Raw genomic sequence first — 19,523 nt, 5'->3', positions numbered from 1 at the left:
GACAATTGACAAAGATAAATGATTGATGATTGATAAATGATAATTGATTGTTAATGGTTGATGATATAACATTGAGAATTGATTAGGATTAAAATTTTTGATTATATGAAATTGATAGCTAACCATGATCATGAAATGACAATTGAGATTGACATCGATAAGACCCAAATTGAAACGATTAAATAGGATCAAATAGGAAGATAAAGCAGAAGAATGACACGATGTTGACAAATGATAAAGACCAAATGTGCAACATAGAGGAAGTGTTAGTAAAATACAAAAACCCTAAAATAAGGTCACACAGACATGTTAAAGTATGACATCGCAAGTGTTGACCATTTTTAGATGCTTATAGGAATCATTGAACACTGAGGGGGGGGGGTGAATTAGTTTTCTAAAATTTAAACACTTATTAAACCGATTCTTAAACCACCAGATGCATAAGAATGAAAGTAAAGTGCATAAACATAAACCAATCAACCACAAAACCATAACACTAGAATTTTTACGTGGAAACCTGGAAAGGGAAAAACTATGGTAGGATTTGAACCCACAATATTATTATGATAACTCAATGATGAACCAATAGTACCAAACCGGTACTGAGAGGGGGGGGGGGGTAATCAGTACAAATAGAAATTCAGTCCAAAACTGGTTTAACAGCAAAGACTGGCAAGCAGTGATATTAGCTGAAATAGAGTGCAACCGGTAAGACCCAGAACAACTAAAACAATCATAAACCGGTCACTCACTGAGCTTTCCTCTTAGTTCAATACTATAGTACCATTACACCAACATGCATGAATAGGTAAACTATCATTTGATCTTCACAATAGTTAGTTCAGTATGTTTTATAGACAGGCATGAAACATAGAACCATCATATGTTCAATAGGTAATAACAAAGCATCACAAGAAAAAAGCATCACACATGACACACCTATTTTTCATGTGGAAACCCAACTGGGAAAAACCATGGTGGGGATGAATACCCACAATCTGCTTTTGATCTTTCTAGAAGTCCGCTCTATTAGGAGCCTTGTCCAGTTAAAGACATTACAATAGATTCTGCTAGGAATTGATCCTGTTAGGGATCACCCGGTTAAGGGATGACTACAATACCCGGTTAAGGGTCAAACCCGGTTGGGGTTACCTTGTTAGAGGATTTCAAAAACTCAATAGGTAAAGGATCTCCAGAGCTCTATAGCTTCTCAGAACTCATTAACTTTGAGTTACCCGGTTAAGGGATTTGAATCAAGCCGGTTAAAGCTACCCTGTTAGGGGATTTGTATCAAGCCAGTTAAGGCTACCCTATTATGGGATTTCACAACTGTTGAAGTGATTAGAGATCAATAGGAATTACAATGATCTGGTAACAACACTCAATGCTAATGCAGATCCGTTTTGGCTCCTCTTCACCTTCTACACATTCACTTTGCAGGTATCTCTTCTCTCCTTTGGTCTAGCAATAATAATGTATCACTATCCTTGGATACACACTCACAACTTTTGCCAACAACCTTAGAAAGAAACATAACATCGACCTTATAGGAGATAGACAGGTCGGTAGCAAAAACCCTAAACCTATTAGGTTAAGCAATTCAAGCGGTTCAATCCTGACCGTTGAATCATACTACATTAAATGCAACAATCTTGAATCAATCTCAAGACATTCTCCATCATCCATTATCCACCGATTTCATGGCAGCTGATAACCCATCACGTGTTATCACCGTTTGACAAACTTCACACATTCCCGAGGTAGATAGGAATAGTCTTCTTCATGCAAGATCCTTCACGCGCACAGAGCTTACGTGGCAACACAACCTGTTCTCCATTATACTACTAACTCATCACACAAAGATCACCGATTGAGTCACACAGGCTTGAGGTACTCCAACTAGAAATCCTGAAGTGGAAACTACCTACCAACCGATAGTCACATAATGCTTCCATGTGTTGGTTCCCATAACTACATGCCGGTTCATCTTGAACAAATATGTCGCTTCACTTTGGCATATATACTGGTTCATACATATGCTGGTTCTCTCTTCTCACCTATCACTCACCTATCACATGTGCCGGTTCACATCATGTCACATATTGACATCAATGACAACATACAATATCATTATGTCTTCATGCTGGTTCACATAATGCCAACAATCTCCCCCTTTGGCATTGATGGCAATATACAAAGATATCTCTCCGCTTCACATCTTCTCCCCCATTTGCTGCAGATATCTTTTCCGCTTCACTCCTTCTCCCCCTTTGATAACAATGCCAAAGTGGAGGCAGAAGCATCCCCGTTCCATTATGCTGCTCCCCCTAAGGAGTAGCATCCTTCAACGCATCAATCAACAAAAAAATGACTTTACAATACCTGACTGATGTGGAACAAATACTTTTAGTTCACCTCCTGAAGGGGTAGTACCCCCAATTCACCTCTTAAATGCACAAATGTAGTCTTTGGAAGAGGCTTGGTGAAGATGTCTGCTAACTGTGGAAACATGTTCCATTGCAATCTCTTTATTCTGAACCTTTTCCCTCAAGAAATGACACTTAAGCTCAAAATGCTTGGTTCTAGAATGTAAAACTGGATTCTTTGAAATATTGATAGCACTTGTGTTATCACAGAATATACTTACCGGTTCAGATACTGGGATTTTGAAGCCTTCTAGTACATGCTTCATCCAAATTGTCTGAGTGTAGTTCATGAAAGCTGCAACATACTCCACTTCCGCTGTAGACTGAGAGATACAACTCTGCTTTTTACTCATCCATGAGACCAGTCTACCACCGACAAAGAATGCACCATTGGTTGTGCTTTTCTGGTCATCCACATTACCTGCCCAATCAACATCTATGAACACTTTCAGATTGGAATCATTGTTGTATGGGTACCACAATCCATAGTCAACTGTTCCCTTCAGATACCTAAGAATCTGCTTGACTACAATCAAGTGGGATTCTCTTGGACTTTTCCGGAACCTTGCATTAATGCCAACTGCATGTGCAATATCCGGTCTGCTGTGCACTACATAATGCAACTTACCAATCATTGATCGGTATTCCTTCTCATAAACCAGTGCAGAATCATCCTCTTTTATCAATTTGCAACCGGTCACCATCAATGTACCAACCGGTTTGCTATCTTCCATGCCAAAAGTCTTCAACACCTCTTTGACATATTTGGACTGAGTGATGAAGATTCCATCTTTCATCTGCTAGATCTGCAGTCCAATGAAGAACTTAATCTCCCCTATGAGTGACATCTCAAACTCTTTCTTCATCTCATCAGCAAACTCATGACTCATCTTGTCATCTCCACCAAAGATAATGTCATCAACAAAGACCTCACAGATCAGGATCTGATCTCCTTCAGACTTCAAGTAGATATTGCTATCTTCAGTTGTTCTCTCAAATCCAATCTTCACAAGATGGGAATGTAGGCGCTCATACCATGCCCTAGGTGCTTGCTTTAGACCATATAATGCTTTATGTAGCCTACATACCATGTCACTGTCTTTAGATAGGGAAAACCCATCTGGTTGCTCAATATACACCTCCTCTTCAAGTACACCATTTAGGAATGCAGATTTTACATCCATTTGATATACTTTGAACCTTTTGAAAGATGCATATGCAAGAAGCATATGAACTCCTTCCAATCTAGCTACAGGAGCAAAGGTTTCTCCATAGTCTTCTCCTTCTTCTTGAGCATATCCTTTGCACACCAATCTGGCTTTATTCCTAATCATTGTGCCATCCTCATTCAGCTTGTTTCTGAACACCCATTTGGTGCCAATGACATTTTTATGCTCTGGTCTGGGTACCAAGGACCATGTACCATTTTGCTCTATCTAGTCAAGTTCCTCTTCCACTACCTTGATCTAGTCTTCATCTTTATGAGCCTCTTTGAATGATTTAGGCTCAAATTCAGAGATCATACATGAGTTTTCTCTGATCTTTCTTCTTGTAAGGATTCTTGCATCCTTATCTCCTATGATCTGTTTAGGATCATGATTCAGCTTGACATACCGAGGAATGGTCTTGACAGGTTCTTGCTTTTCCTCTCCATCCTCATCTTCATCAGTATCAACATTCACCGGTTCAGGAACACTGTTACTGGTACTTGGTTGGCTGACAACCGGTTCCCAGAAGGTTGCAACCAGTTCATTTACAACTTGCTCACTACCGGTTTCCTTAGTTTTCTTAGAGGATTCATCAACTCTTACATTGATACTTTCCATAATTCTCTGAGTCCTATTGTTGTAACACTTGAAAGCTTTACTCTTGGTGGAATATCCTAGGAATATTCCCTCATCACATTTTGCATCAAATTTGCTTTGGTGTTCACTCCTCTTGATGTAGCATTTGCTAACAAACACTCTAAAGTAGCTAACCACAGGTGTCTTACCGGTCCAATACTCATAAGGAGTTTTATCCTTACCTTTCTTGACAAGTACCCGGTTCATTATGTAGACTACAGTGCTCACCGCTTCTCTCCAAAAGGTGTGAGCTACCTTTCCTTGAATCAACATGGTTCTAGCTACTTCAACCACAGTCTAGTTATTCCTCTCTACTAGGCCATTCTGTTGTAGAGTCTGGGGGGTAGACAGTTGTCTTTTGATGCCAAATTCTTCACAGTACTTGTTGAATTCACTAGAAGTGAATTCCCCTCCTTGATCAGTTCTGAGACACTTGATCCTTTTGCTGCTTTCCTTCTCCACTAGTGCTCTGAAAGCTTTGAATTTCACAAAGGCTTCAGACTTGTCTTTCAAGAATGTGACCCACATCATTCTTGAGCAGTCATCAGTGAGAATCATGAAGTACCTATCACCCTACACACTTCTAGTTTTCATAGGACCACATAAATTAGTATGTACAAGATCAAGCAAGTTGTCAGTAGTGAAAGATTTACCTTTAAAGGTTGAGGAAGACATTTTCCCCAATTGACACTCTCTGCATAAGGTATTATCCGGTTTGCTTAGCATCGACAACCCTCTAACTACCTTCATCTTACTAGCCTTCACAATGTTATCAAAGTTTACATGGCAAAGTCTCCTATGCCATATCTAGCTATCATCAAGCTTAGCCATAAGACATGTACTTATATTTGCATTCAGATGAAATAGGTTACCTTTGGTCTGCATGCCGGTGGCTACCAATTTACCATCTTTTCCTTTGATTCTGCAAACTCCATTTTTGAATTCCAGAGTGAGGCCACTATCATTTAGCTAGGCAACACTTAGAAGGTTGTGTCTAAGACCATCAACCCAGTACACATTGTCAGCACTACTCTTTCCATTCAGAGAGATGGACCCTCTGCCTTTGACCATGCATGGTGCATCATTGCCAAAGGGAACCACACCACCAACATACTCCTCCAAGGATAGAAACTTGCTCCGGTCACTTGTCATATGGTGAGAACAACCACTGTCAATGATCCACTCATTGGAATTATCAAACCGGGAGACAAGAGCCTTCTTGTCTACCACATCTTCCTTTACAACAACAAACACAATGTCTTCATTTTCTTCATCTTCTGATTCCTCATCCATGACACCTTCATCAACTGCCACAAAACAGTTTCTCCGGTTTCCTCCTTTGAATTTCCTGAACCTTTCTAGTTTGTCCTTGTTATCGCCATTAGGACAGTTTATAGCAATATGTCCTATTCGATTGCAAGAAAAGCATTTCAAAGGTAGCTTACCTTTGTATTTATCGGTTCCTTTAGGAAGCTTTCTGGCAAGGAGAGCTTCAAATGCCATCAGAATCTCCTCATCATTCATTTCTCTGATCTGACTAGGTTCCCCATTAGTGCTGGCATCTTTTCCTTTTTTGGATGGTATAGCAGAGGCTTTGAATGCTGATTCAGTCTTTTGAACACTGCCATCAAAACTATTTAGCTCATAGGCTGTTAACTTGGCTATGATGGAGTCCAAGGATACCTTAGACTTGTCTATTGATCTTAGCTCCTGGATAGTAGCAACCCTTATTGCATAGATCGGCAACAGGGATCTCAGGACTTTGCTTACCATAGTGGAATCTTCTATTTTACCACCTGCACTCTTGATTTCTCCAACAACTATTTTGATTCTTATTCCATACTGCCAAATGGTCTCACCTTCAACCATCCGCATATCTTCAAACTTCCCTCTTAGGCTTTCTTCCTTAGCCTGTTTTACATGTTCATCACCACCATAGATATTTTCAAGAGCATCCCATACCTCTTTGGGATTTACCTTGTCTTGAACATCAATAAACTCAATGTCGAATAAACTACTGATGAGGGCTTCCGTGACTTGCCCATTTTCTTGTATCTCTCTCTTTTGGTCATCGATGAGAGTACCAGTAGGGACAACATAGACATTCTCAACATAACTCCAGTGTTGAGCACCCATGCTTCTAATGAATATCTTCATCCTATCTTTCCATATACCGAAATTTTCCTTGTTCTTCATCATTTGACTGGGATCTTTACCTCAAGCGGTTAAGCTTACAACACAGAGGACCTAGAGTGCTCTGATACCAATTGATAACTCAATGATGAACCAATAGTACCAAACTGGTACTGAGAGGGGGGGGGGGTGAATCAGTACAAACAGAAATGCAGTCCAAAACCGGTTTAACAGCAAAGACTGGCAAGCAGTGATATTAGCTGAAATAGAGTGCAACCGGTAAGACCCAGAACAACTAAAACAATCATAAACCAGTCACTCACTGAGCTTTCCTCTTAGCTCAATACTATAGTACCATTACACCCACATGCATGAATAGGTAAACTATCATATGATCTTCACAACAGTTAGTTCAGTATGTTTTATAGACAGACATGAAACATAGAGCCATCATATGTTCAATAGGTAATAACAAAGCATCACACATGACGCACCTATTTTTCACGTGGAAACCCAACTGGGAAAAACCACGGTGGGGATGAATACCCACAATCTGCTTTTGAACTCTTTAGAAGTCCGCTCTGTTAGGAGCCTTATCCGGTTAAAGACATTACAATAGATTCTGCTAGGAACTGATCCTGTTAGGGATCACCCGGTTAAGGGATGACTACAATACCCAGTTAAGGGTCAAACCCAGTTGGGGTTACCTTGTTAAAGGATTTCAAAAAATCAATAGCTAAAGGATCTCCAGAGCTCTATAGCTTCTTAGAACTCATGAACTTCGAGTTACCCGGTTAAGGGATTTGAATCAAGTCAGTTAAAGCTACCCTGTTAGGGGATTTGTATCAAGCCGGTTAAGGCTACCCTATTATGGGATTTCACAACTATTGAAGTGATTAGAGATCAACAGGAATTACAATGATCTGGTAACAACACTCAATGCTAATGCAGATCCGTTTTGGCTCCTCTTCACCTTCTGCACATTCACTTTGCAGGTATCTCTTCTCTCCTTTGGTCTGGCAAGAATCATGTATCACTATCCTTGGATACACACTCACAACTTTTGCCAACAACCTTAGAAAGAAACATAACATCGACCTTATAGGAAATAGACAGGTCGGTAGCAAAAACCCTAAACCTGTTAGGTTAAGCAATTCAAGCGGTTCAATCCTGACCGTTGAATCATACTGCATTAAATGCAACAATCTTGAATCAATCTCAAGACATTCTCCATTGTCCATTATCCACCAATTTCATGGTGGCTGATAACCCATCACGCGTTATCACCATTTGACAAACTTCGCACATTCCCGAGGTAGATAGGAATAGTCTTCTTCATGCAAGATCCTTCACGCACACAAAGATTACATGGCAACATGACCTATTCTCCATTATACTGCTAACTCATCACACAAAGATCACCAATTGAGTCACACAGGCTTGAGGTACTCCAACTGGAAATTCTGAAGTGGAAACTACCTACCAACCGGTAGTCACATAATGCTTCCATGTGCCGGTTCCCATAACTACATGCCGGTTCATCTTGAACAAATATGCCGCTTCACTTTGGTATATATACCAGTTCATACATATGCCGATTCTCTCTTCTCACCTATCACTCACCTATCACATGTGCCGGTTCACATCATGTCACATATTGACATCAATGACAACATACAATATCATTATGTCTTCATGTTGGTTCACATAATGCTACAAAACCATAACACTAGAATTTTTACGTGGAAACCCGGAAAGGGAAAAGCTATGGTAGGATTTGAACCCACAATATTATTATACTTTGATCAGGAGTATAATAATATTACAAAAAGGGAATCCACTTGCATTCGAGCTCACTTCCTAGAGTTCACTGCTCAAATATAAAATAGGGCTACAACCCAAAGGACTCACTATCCTACAAATGATTACAATAGTATTTGAACTGAAGAATAGCATCAACTAATACCAAATAGCAGTTCTGGTTAAGCACAATCTAATCATCTTCCTCTATTCTGCTTATCTTCCCTATTCTGCTGCACAGTCATATACCAGAGCACCAAATCAACATACTGATGCTCATTTTATTATCACACATCAACATTCGTACTTATACCACACATTTTCCATACCAAAATGATCATACAAGTCAATCTTATATATCCAAATCAAGAAAACAAATCATTTCTCATGTCGACTTCCAAAAATTGCATAACACACAACATGAAACGTGTAACCAACTAGTCAGCTCAATCCATCCACAAACCAATATGCAAACCTACACAAGATGATAAAAAGATTCACACATGTCAGCCCAATCACTTTGAACTTGAAACCAATCACCGAAATCATCCCAAAGATTTCAGACCACACATTACACCAAAATAGCTTTGTTCTTCCCGAGTTACTAGATACCAAACCTTCAATCTCACTCATGAATCAACATCAGATATCAAGATTATATAATAAGCTACCTCGAACCTTGAATCATCTGCCTCTATTAACATGACCAAAATAATGCAACCAAAATCAAGATATGCACACTTTACTCATACTCTACCGATTACTGTATTCCACCTTCCAGACTTATGCCAAATGATCATACAACTTCTGGTAAATCAAATTTGCGCATACCAGATATGATTTCTGAACTGATTTGTCATCAATGACAACTCCTAATAATTTCTCATGCATAAATCCTTACCGAAACAACATCTCTTGCCACCATAGAGACAGTAAGAACAAGGGCGAACACTAGTGACACACCTTGAACCTTCAAAGTGGCCTCACGTTCCCAAGCCATCACCCAGCGCTAATGCTTATGCTTGCACAAAAGGTAGTTGCAGCATAACTGAGGACCAAAAATGAAAGTCTGAGAAGGCTCAAAAGCATCATTCTCTATGGGAGAGGCCTCCTAAGCCATTGTTGGTAGAGGAGAAGGTCCACCTAATGAGGAAAGAGGTATTGTTAAAATGGGCTCTATAGGTGCAGCTGTAGGCACCCTTGTTTTTCTATAGGAGCAGTTAGAGGAATAAGGGCTAGTGCAGTTGTAGGCACCCTTTTTTTTCTCTAGGAGAAGTTAGAGGAATAGGGGCTACCCTCATAGGCTGTGATGTACTTGAGCCAGAGGTGAAGGATAAGTTCAGTGCACAAATGCCTACCCTTATCATATTTGTAGGATGAGGGATAACTGCAATGATTGGAAGCTCAAAGGGAGGGAGGGTTGTGGATGTGGAAAACATAGGTGTGTTTCCTTTGCTTGCACTAGGTGCATACATATAAATAACAACCACTGTTAGGGGTTGTGTAGTCCTAGGTGGGCTAGGAGGTCTACTCAAGGAACAAGATTATTCTTATCCCTTGGTGAAGAAGGGGCAAAGGGTGTGACCTTCAGTGACATAGGAGTAGACAGGGAAGGATGAGTGAAAATTGATGCATGAGGAGATAAAGAAGTTGCAGGCTGAATCAACTTAGTTTCCAACTCCCCCATTTTATACTTGTAATAAGATTTATACAACAAGTCTCCATGGGGAAGAATAGGCCCAATTAGAGAAGGTTAGAAATGAATTAACGAAAATCCCCCATAGGAAACCAACAATTGAAATCCAGTGTCTTGGACAACATGCACTGTGCTTTCGTAAGGGAACTTCAAGCACTTATGAATAACCTAGGGGATTGCTTCCATGGTGATCAGCCAAGGAACAACCAGCTTAACTCGAAACAGGTTCGACTTGCAAATAACAATAATGGTACTCGACATTGATTTGGGTCCCACAACGATCGTTAAGGTTACCTAGAGGAGGAACAAAGAACCCATCATACACATGATCAAAGGCATGATACTCGCCATATCTCTCCATGTAAACCATTAATGAATAGAGTCTCCTTCATAATATCATTAAATCAACATGTGGGATCAACCATCATACTTGTAATAGTATGACCATTTATCTTTGTTGAGATGTATAAAGGAGTAGTCTCCCCACTGTAAGGGGAATCCAAAGGTGTAAAAGATATGTCATTAGTCTTTTTACTTTGGCTAGGAGGTGAGATGAGACTCATAGTGACCATAATAACATATGGGCCACCATTTAGTGCAGGGTCTGATGATGTAGAAATAAAGTTTGAGGAATGAGGTAGGAAAGGATTAGTGTAAATCTGAAGCTCACTGTTAGTTTTGTCAACATACTTGTTATATTTCTATTTACATTCACCAACCTAGATAGTACTACTATCTATATGATCTTGGACTATATGTTTAAGACAAATACAGTTCTTGGTGTTATGTCCAGGCACACAATGATAATGACAAAATTTGGATCCATCATACCATCGAGGGTATGGTTTATTGTTGGGCAACAATTTGATTTCAAGATGGGTCACAAGATTATCCTTTAAGAGTTTTTTCAATATACTTAGGTAAGAATCAAACAATTTGGTAGAGACTTCCTATGTAGATATCTAAGTTGCCTGAGGCATACTTATGACATTCACCATAACTTTAATCCTTTTGGAGCCTCATTTAGAAGACACACCTAAAAAATTATTAGAATGAGAATTTAAAGAAGATTCTCTAAACCGAGTCAACATGTGTTGATATTTAGTGAGCATGGAACATAGGAATTAGTGAAGTTAGAATAACAATTAAGAGCCAAATTTTCCCTTAGTGTTAGTTGTAGATTTCTGATAAAGATTCTCTGTAAATCACTATCTGACAGGGCAAATGGGATGTTTGTATAAATTTATTGATATTGAGAGATAAAGTCTTTAATCCTTTAGTTAGGTTTTTGCTTGTAGCGAACAAGGTCTACTATAGTGACCTTACTTTCAATGTTTTCCTAAAATTGCATACGAAAGGCATCCATAAGCTGATTGGATGATTTAATAAAATAATTAGGCAAAAAATTTATACCACTCTAATGTGGTTCCCTTAAAAGACCGAGAGAATAGATTCAATAGTACAAAGTCCAAATTGTGGTAATCACTACAAACAATCATGAAAGAATTAGGTGGGCTACTACTGAAGGTATTCTCTCGGTCCCTTAAGAATAAATTCAAAGGTATTGTAGTGAATGATTTTTATCCTTGGGAGGTGATGGTGGTTAAGATGGTTAGATTAGGTGTGCTACTATGGTAGTAAGAAGGAAGTATAGATTGATTAGCAAAAAATGCAAGGGTGGTAAGTTGTTGCTGCAATTGTCCCATATTCTATAAAATAGTATTTCTAAAATAGGGTTGTTTGGTGGAAGTGGTGGAGGTGAGGTATTAGAGACACAAGAATGGAAACCAAAACCAACACTAGCACTAGGACCAGTACTAACACATGCACCAATGATAGCAGAAGCAACCTATGTAGTGGAAGTAGTAGCCATACCAATATATCCCAATTACGTTTGTGAAACATTGGTGCTATATAAAGTACCATTGATAAATGGGTCAATAGTAGGTCTAATATATACCATGTGGACCAACACTATAGGGATATTGACACCAATCTATGTACCAATGGCATTGGATTGATCATCCTAGGTGTAGGCCTCAACAAGTGGCTCATGATTTTTAACAATCATAGAGATATCCCTTAACACCTCTAAGCCTTTCTTATCCAAGATAAGCATATCTTAGATTATGAATGACTGAGATGACTCGAGGGAGGAAATTTTTCTCCTCTAGAGAGTGAATTTGGTCAAATGTAATTGCAAGAGCAGACTCATGATTGAAGACAGGAGGGGACCCCAGGTGAGTGTTCATTGGGGTATTATTTTGAGTTTTTTTTGCAAACCACTTGTAGAAGAGCCACCAACACTAACACTCTTAAGAGGATGATCAAGTAAAAGGATTATTTAGATCCCCTATAGCCAAGAACACTGGGGCAGGCTGAGTAGGGCTATAACGATTCAGAGAGATAACCAGTCTAGAAGTTCTCCTCACAACAACCACAAAGGTAGTTTGGGTCATAAAGATCATAGAAAAGCTCTACAATACTTGGACTACTCTAAAAGAGTACAAGATAGGAACTCAACACAAGTATTAAAATGATCACTGAAGAAATTTTTAAAGTGTTTTGAAATAAATTGAAAAAAAAATACAAGTGTTCACATCGGATTCATTAAAATGTAGAGGGGAAAAAAGTAAACTGCACCGAAAGGCCTTTAGCAACCTCTCAAGTATTCACTCTATGTACCTCTCCACTTAGGATAAGCACAAATCATGATAACTGTCAAGTGCTTGTAGATATTATAGTCTTGGTTACAAAATCTAAAAGAGGACGTCATATATATCTTTTGGTGACCTTTGCTAACTCTCTTCCCAAGGATGCATGCACAGGTTGTGGAGGACATCACGACGTGTTGGTGTCCTATATGGATAGAGTACAAAGTTCCACACAAAAAATATAAAGTTACCAAATTTTGGGTTTCTTATATTCTTAATGATATGAAAAGCTTAAAACATGACAATGGACAAACTAATAGTACAAACAAGAAACGAAAGGAATGAAATTTAAGGAAAGAAGCTCACAATGGTCCAAAAATTGAAGCCTCAATCTAGCTTAGTTCTTCTCTGATGAACCTACAACAACAAAGAAAAGATGAAAAATATTGGGGTTGTGTTTTAGAGGTTTGCCATAGTCAGACCCTTGCTTTTGGTGTTTTCACCTCCACAGACAACCAAGATAGATGATAGATAAAATGGATAAAATAAGATAGAAAGAAAAAACAATGATAGATATGCTATGGAGAATGAAACAAGACAAAAGAGAATCCCCTTCCACACCAAGAAGTGGAGAGCTTGCTAGAGAGAAGAAGAAACACAAAGTCCTCTTGAAGCATGAAGCGACGACAATGGAGTCTCAAGTGTAGAGTAACAACGAGAGCCAAGAATGCTTCAAAGATTGCTTAGAATCTTGGAGATTGTGAGAGAGATCAATTATAATGCTATAAAGAGTGATTAGATTGTTAGAGAGAGGTAGAGAGAGAAAACCGATGCCTTGAAAGACAAGATAAACAACCAAGAAGTGAATCCAACGTCAGTGCACACTATAGGTTGTGTTACATGCCTTCATAATCACATGCATAACACTCCAATAACCACCTTTAGAATACATTTTATGGCATTCTAGCATGGTGATTGAACGTCTGCGTGGCACACAGTTCTCCACAAGTCAGATAGTCAATAGAGTCAAAAAAGGAAAAAAGCAAGGGTGACAAGGCAAGCCAAGAGGAAAAAGGGACAAAAGATGAAAGGGGTTCTCCAATCAACTTAAAGTGAAGGCGCTTATGTCACATGAATTTTCATGGGGTGCAATTTATAACGTTACACATGCTATATAGTTAAACCCTTTGAAGAGATGGGCATTTGATACAAGCTAATTTGGTGTAGATATGATGACACCACAAAATAAAATCAAACTAAATATTTATTCCACAAAAGGATAGGGTTGAAGATGGGCACTAAAGCATAACCACTACCTCATTGAGCATGCATATGCAGAATAGTGGACATTACAAATGGAGAAAAATCCATCTCGATTCTCTCCTACCTTCTTCAATTCACCTTCAAAATGAGCTCGACCTCGGTGGGATTGATCCCAAATTGGTACATTTTAGTCTATGACCTAGTCATGACATCTTGTGCAAATGCCTTGGAGAGCTAACAACTTTACATATTGCAAATAAGGAAATAACTCAGATGGGCACATTGACACATTACCATAATTAGGAATATCTAAGACAATAATTTAATATGATAATCTAATAATTAGAGTAGAACCTCGTATCCTCTTTTGAACCATATTCCAGGAATAAAAAAATATTACTTAAAGGGAACATCCTAGATTAATATTACCATCAACCAACTTGATGAAGATAAAACAAAAAACAAAAAACAAAAAATTAAGAGGGAATTTCCATCGAGAAGTTTATAAGAGTAGAATGAGCCACTACCAAAAAATTGATAGAAAAAGAAGTTGGACAAGAAGCCTCTAGAGAATAATATATGGAGAGACAATGAGAACCCATTCCATGATTCCCTACCAATTGTCTCTCTAGAGGGAGCGTCATTGCAACATTATCTCCAATTGGAGCATGATCATCCAAAAATGAAACATATAGAAGTAAAATGATTAGCATTAGTCCATCCTCATATCTAAGGATTAAGGAGATTTAGGAGGAGATCTACCTATAGTAAAGTGTTGAGGGTGGAACTTTTTCTACCATGAAATTGATTCTTGAGCCTTATTCCTAAAAGTATACAAAGAAAAAGTGAGATGGCTTATAGAAAACCAACAACAACATTGTATTCCCAAAGCTACAAAGGTAGGCCCTTGTAAACCAACTCTTGTACCAATTGGTTCTCCCTAACCATAAGGGTGAGCATTATAGTAGAGAATTTTGGGGGTGAAGTGGAAACCCTAGAAGTGTTGCATAAGGGAGAAGGCGGAACCTTGATTTTTAAGTTAATTGTTATATTTATTTCAAATCTTAAACATTAAAAAAATTGACTAGTCTAACATTGTCTAGAAAATATGGAATTCAAAATTTCCTGTTTGATCTATAACCAATAAAGCCTAGTGTGTGATACAACTTCTAAATTCAAAAAACGACATGTGATTTCAAATTTATGTATTTTTCAACACATGTATCTATTAGGAATTTGACCATGGTGTATGCATAGAATAAATAATATTTATTTGTTAAAAGTAAAATGAGGAAGGAATAATATTTTTATAATCTTGAAATTTCACTCTAATAATGTGCTTCAATTTGTTACCTTGATAGTAATAATGTTCATCGAATTCGTTTATGAAAAGTAACTGAAATTTGAGCTAGAAATATTAACACTTTTTCAATCGAATTTGAAATTAGAATCTAAATTTTAGAACATTTCCCTACAATATGGTTTCATTTTTCCATTACCACTAGATTTGACCCAACATGGTCTCACAGTCACCCATTGATCAAACTATGCACATTGATTTTTGGATAATAAAAAATGCATTAATATGACATTGTCAACATTTTTTCACCATAGTTTGAGAGCTTACTACTCCTAAGCTTCTTATTTAGTTTGTATATATTTATTTGAACAACAACCCTATCTTTGATTGATCTAGGTCAATTTATGCATATTTGATTGCATCTATTTAATTAGTGTGTACAATCCATGTGAAGCATTTTATCTCATTAAAGATAATTACAATAACATATTAAAAAATAATATAACATTGAATTTGATTGCTTCATAAGATATCTTAGAAAATAAAAGAAAATTAAGTGATATTGTGGCATTCCTTTCAACACATGCTAATCACTTCAAATTAGATTTGAAACCCTTTCAACTAACATTCAAACTTTATTGAATCCATAGAGCCCCAAGCACAAACATATAGGCTTTTAAGTTAATATGCATGAATCAAGCACTATAAATAAATAGAATTACTTGGAATACAAGAAACACCCCTTTTTAGATTATATATACAATAAATACAATACACATGTTATTTTAGAAATCAAAATAAATATATTACTATTTTTTTGATTATCACAATAAGTACACTTTTTATTATTAGTAAAAGAGAGACTTTGAAAGGGGCTCCATCTTTTACAAAAGAGCATTCAATGAATTACAACAAAATTGCAATAGCTTTACTAGCCTATTCATAACATAAAGGGCCATCGATTTTTTTTTAACTATAACAAGGAATTGGATTAAAAAACTAACAACATATACATTTACATAGACACAAATCTATGAGCAAGTATGCATTTATGCAAAGAAATGCTTTCCTCTATAACTTACCTAAAATACTAAACAATGTTTATTTTGAGCATGCAAGGTCTAAGTTGTTGTGATGATTCTTTTTACATATATTGGTTTATTATAGAGTCCACTTCTATTTTGAATGATTTGAATATTGACATGGGCATGCACATTACCATTTTGATTCCATTAGGCATGTGTTTAGGAGGCTGGACAAAGATAATATAATCTGTTGGTGCTAACTCTTTCTCCAATAATAATAGAGAACTTACATTTTCTGCATCTCCCCAACCAAAGTCCACTTCATTAAATCCCAACCACCTCCAATCACCTAATGCAAGCAAGTTGTCTTGTTTTGTGGTTATGTTTAATGTGGATGGGTATGTCACAATACTTGGCATTAAATATGTATCATTTAAAGATAACTTTGACTTTTTTATAATCTTTGCAGCTTGCAAAATAGATCCATTTATGAGGTCTTGTGCAGTATCTAATGCACATGCCATACCAATTGCATTACCATAGTATCCTTGTGGAAGTGGAGGATTAATCAATCTCCTTATATCCATTGGAAAGAGAAGCTTCACATTTTGATCATTTAGAATTTGACGAGCCTTTGTCCTTGCTTGCCAAGCCAAAGCTGCAACAACTTCAAATGCAGAGAAGAATTCTTTACTCTCTTCCATAAAATCTTTTTTGATATATTTTATTATATCAGAACTTATAGTTATAGAGGCTTGAACCCATTCACCTACTATTGGAGCTTGATGTATTTTGCATATGTTATCTAAAATAGATTCAGTGTGATGAGATTGGAGGTGTATCAAATCTTTTTTCTTCAATAACTTTCTATTCCATCTTGGTTCTAGAGAGGGCTTAACCTCTCCCCTTGCCATCTCTCCAAAGCATTTGAGAAATTGACCTGCTCCTCATCCATCACATATGCTATGGTGAAAACTCACTCCTACGACAAAACCACCACATGTAAAACGAGTTACCTATATGAAACAAATACAAGACAAGAACAACAAAACAAAGCATATATAAAAAGGTCATATATTAAACTATTATTATAAAACAAAACAAATCATATATCAAACCATTTTTATTCTGTTGAGCTGTCTATTATCATCTTGATGATGGATATCTGAAATGTTGATACTAAAAATTCTTTGACACAATTTAATCGAGAAACAATTACAATAAATAATTACAGATCTAACAAATATAATAAAAGATCATTGAGTTTGAGTTTGATCTGAAATGTCGCAAAAAAAATGCACACAATCCAAACAAGAAATGACAATGAAATGAAATTTGATAGCAAAAATAAATTGAAGAAACTAAAAGATTAAGAATACTGCTGAGTATAGAAATTGAAAGGAATACTGCTGAGTATGGAAATTGGAAGAAATAATTTAAAGAAACAGGAAACCATCACCCACTGTAAGAAAATTACCTGAACAACCAGAAGATGGAAGTTCTCAATAGGAGTAGTAGTAAGTGGGAGTGAAAAAAGGAGCCGTTGAAATGATGGTGTGACGTCATCCAAATCTCCAAGGACTGAAAGGCTGTTATCCGCCATTGCTTCCACAAACAGAGCTCCCTCGCCTGTGCACTCCACTTCAACTTCCCCATTTTCTTTGCTTCTGAGGCGCCCAGCGAAAGGAAAATAATACACCAACACTCTTGACAGAGCCTCTCGAATTATATTTGAAGGTTCAGCAGAAATATTGTCACGACCATTGTAGACTAATAATGAATTAAAGATGTTTCTTCTTAAAATTGGTCTGTTGTCAATGGAGGAGAGGGGGAGAATAGTTTTGGGTGAAGGCAGAGATGGAGCCACCATGACTGGCTCAAACCTCTTTACCTTCAACTCTTTTGGCCCAACTTTCTCCATTCTGATTATGATTCTGAGAATACAATGGAATGGAAGCTAAAACTCAAAACTGTGCGATAAAAGCAAAGTGTAAGGGAATCCTTAAGTTTTGCATGCTCCGTTTCAATCATTCAACCTCGCTATCAATTATTTTTGCGTGGGACAATTACCTACTAAAGATTTTGTCGGCCTAATAATGTAGTATATTATAATGAATTAGGTTAAAATATCAGAGTCGTGACAACACCAAATCAATTATGCAAAGATTTGGTGTCATCTTTGCATCTTTGGTTTTAGAGATATGTATCCCTCGTCCTCTCCTTTGATTAATTTAGGATAGATGTTAGATTTAAGTCCATTATATGTGTGGTGAATCTAATTTTTTTATAGGATTTCTTTAAGGTTTTCTTCTTTCTTTATTGAATATTAGATCATTTAAAAATAAAATAAAATTGAAGCATCTGTCATATCAAATTTGTCTATTGTTTTATTGAATTGTTTTCATGATTATTCATTGATTTACATTTTTGTTATCTTTTTGGTTTTGATAAATATTTATCTCACTTTATTTCTTAGTGTTATTTGTATGGCAAAGTCTCTTTCACACCATTTGCCCTTGCAAATGTGTGCATGTTTATATTCTCACATGACTCAATCTATTGAGAATGGTGTAAGCCAAATGGCAATCCCATAAATACAATCATAAGTAATGTATGGGTCAACAAGACTTTGTGCAAGAACTCGATGATAGAACAAATACTAAACTTCATACACAATTGATAATATGGTTCATAAATTGTTCAATAAATATGTGTTCCAACTAGAAATGAAATGAGAATGATTGATGAGCATATAGTTTGAAAAAGTTTCAATTAGATATAATAATAGCTATCCAATGATAAGTATGGTTGTGTAAACATCATAATACATTCAAGATGCTTTATTGTTATCTTATAACATTTACCCAAGTTGGAAGATTTTTATCAAATAGAATGATCAACAAGGGTTGTAGTGTAGCTAAAGTCCCTGCCAAAGGCTACATGGATAAGTGTGAGGAAAATGCAATTAATAGGTATGAAACTACACTCATCAATTATAACTAACATCCTTTGGTTGTTTGTTTACAAGTTGACTTAAATATACTACCATTGGAATATGTCGAGAAATTATGTTCCCAACCATACATGATACCATTAAATTGATTGAGAAATATCTTGGAAAGGGGCATGCGATTATGGGTTAAAATGAAAACTTTACTCATCAAAAGATTATAATATGAATGTAGAACTCAAGTGCATTGACTTTATGAGAAGTCAAGATGAGAATAAAATTGAACATTTTGAGCAAAGTTGTGATTGTCAAGAAATCTAAAGTAGCATTTAAAAATCAGAAGGATCATTGATGAAACTAATTGATCATTGGGATAGAGCATATAAATTGAATGTAAGCGTAATACTAGAGAGAAGACATGGGAAAAAGTAA

At 36.9% G+C, this 19,523-nt stretch overlaps 1 pseudogene; it reads right to left on the bottom strand.

Moving 5' to 3' along the window:
• Window positions 1–16,260: 16,260 nt before the first annotated feature.
• LOC131071228 (3'-N-debenzoyl-2'-deoxytaxol N-benzoyltransferase-like) lies at window positions 16,261–18,062 on the bottom strand (annotated as a pseudogene).
• Window positions 18,063–19,523: the final 1,461 nt, after the last annotated feature.

Source organism: Cryptomeria japonica, chromosome 8 (genome assembly GCF_030272615.1).
Source record: "Cryptomeria japonica chromosome 8, Sugi_1.0, whole genome shotgun sequence".
NCBI lineage: Eukaryota > Viridiplantae > Streptophyta > Pinopsida > Cupressales > Cupressaceae > Cryptomeria > Cryptomeria japonica.
The sequence above is the reverse complement of the archived record's forward strand: the minus strand, read 5'-3'. Positions and strand labels throughout refer to the sequence as shown.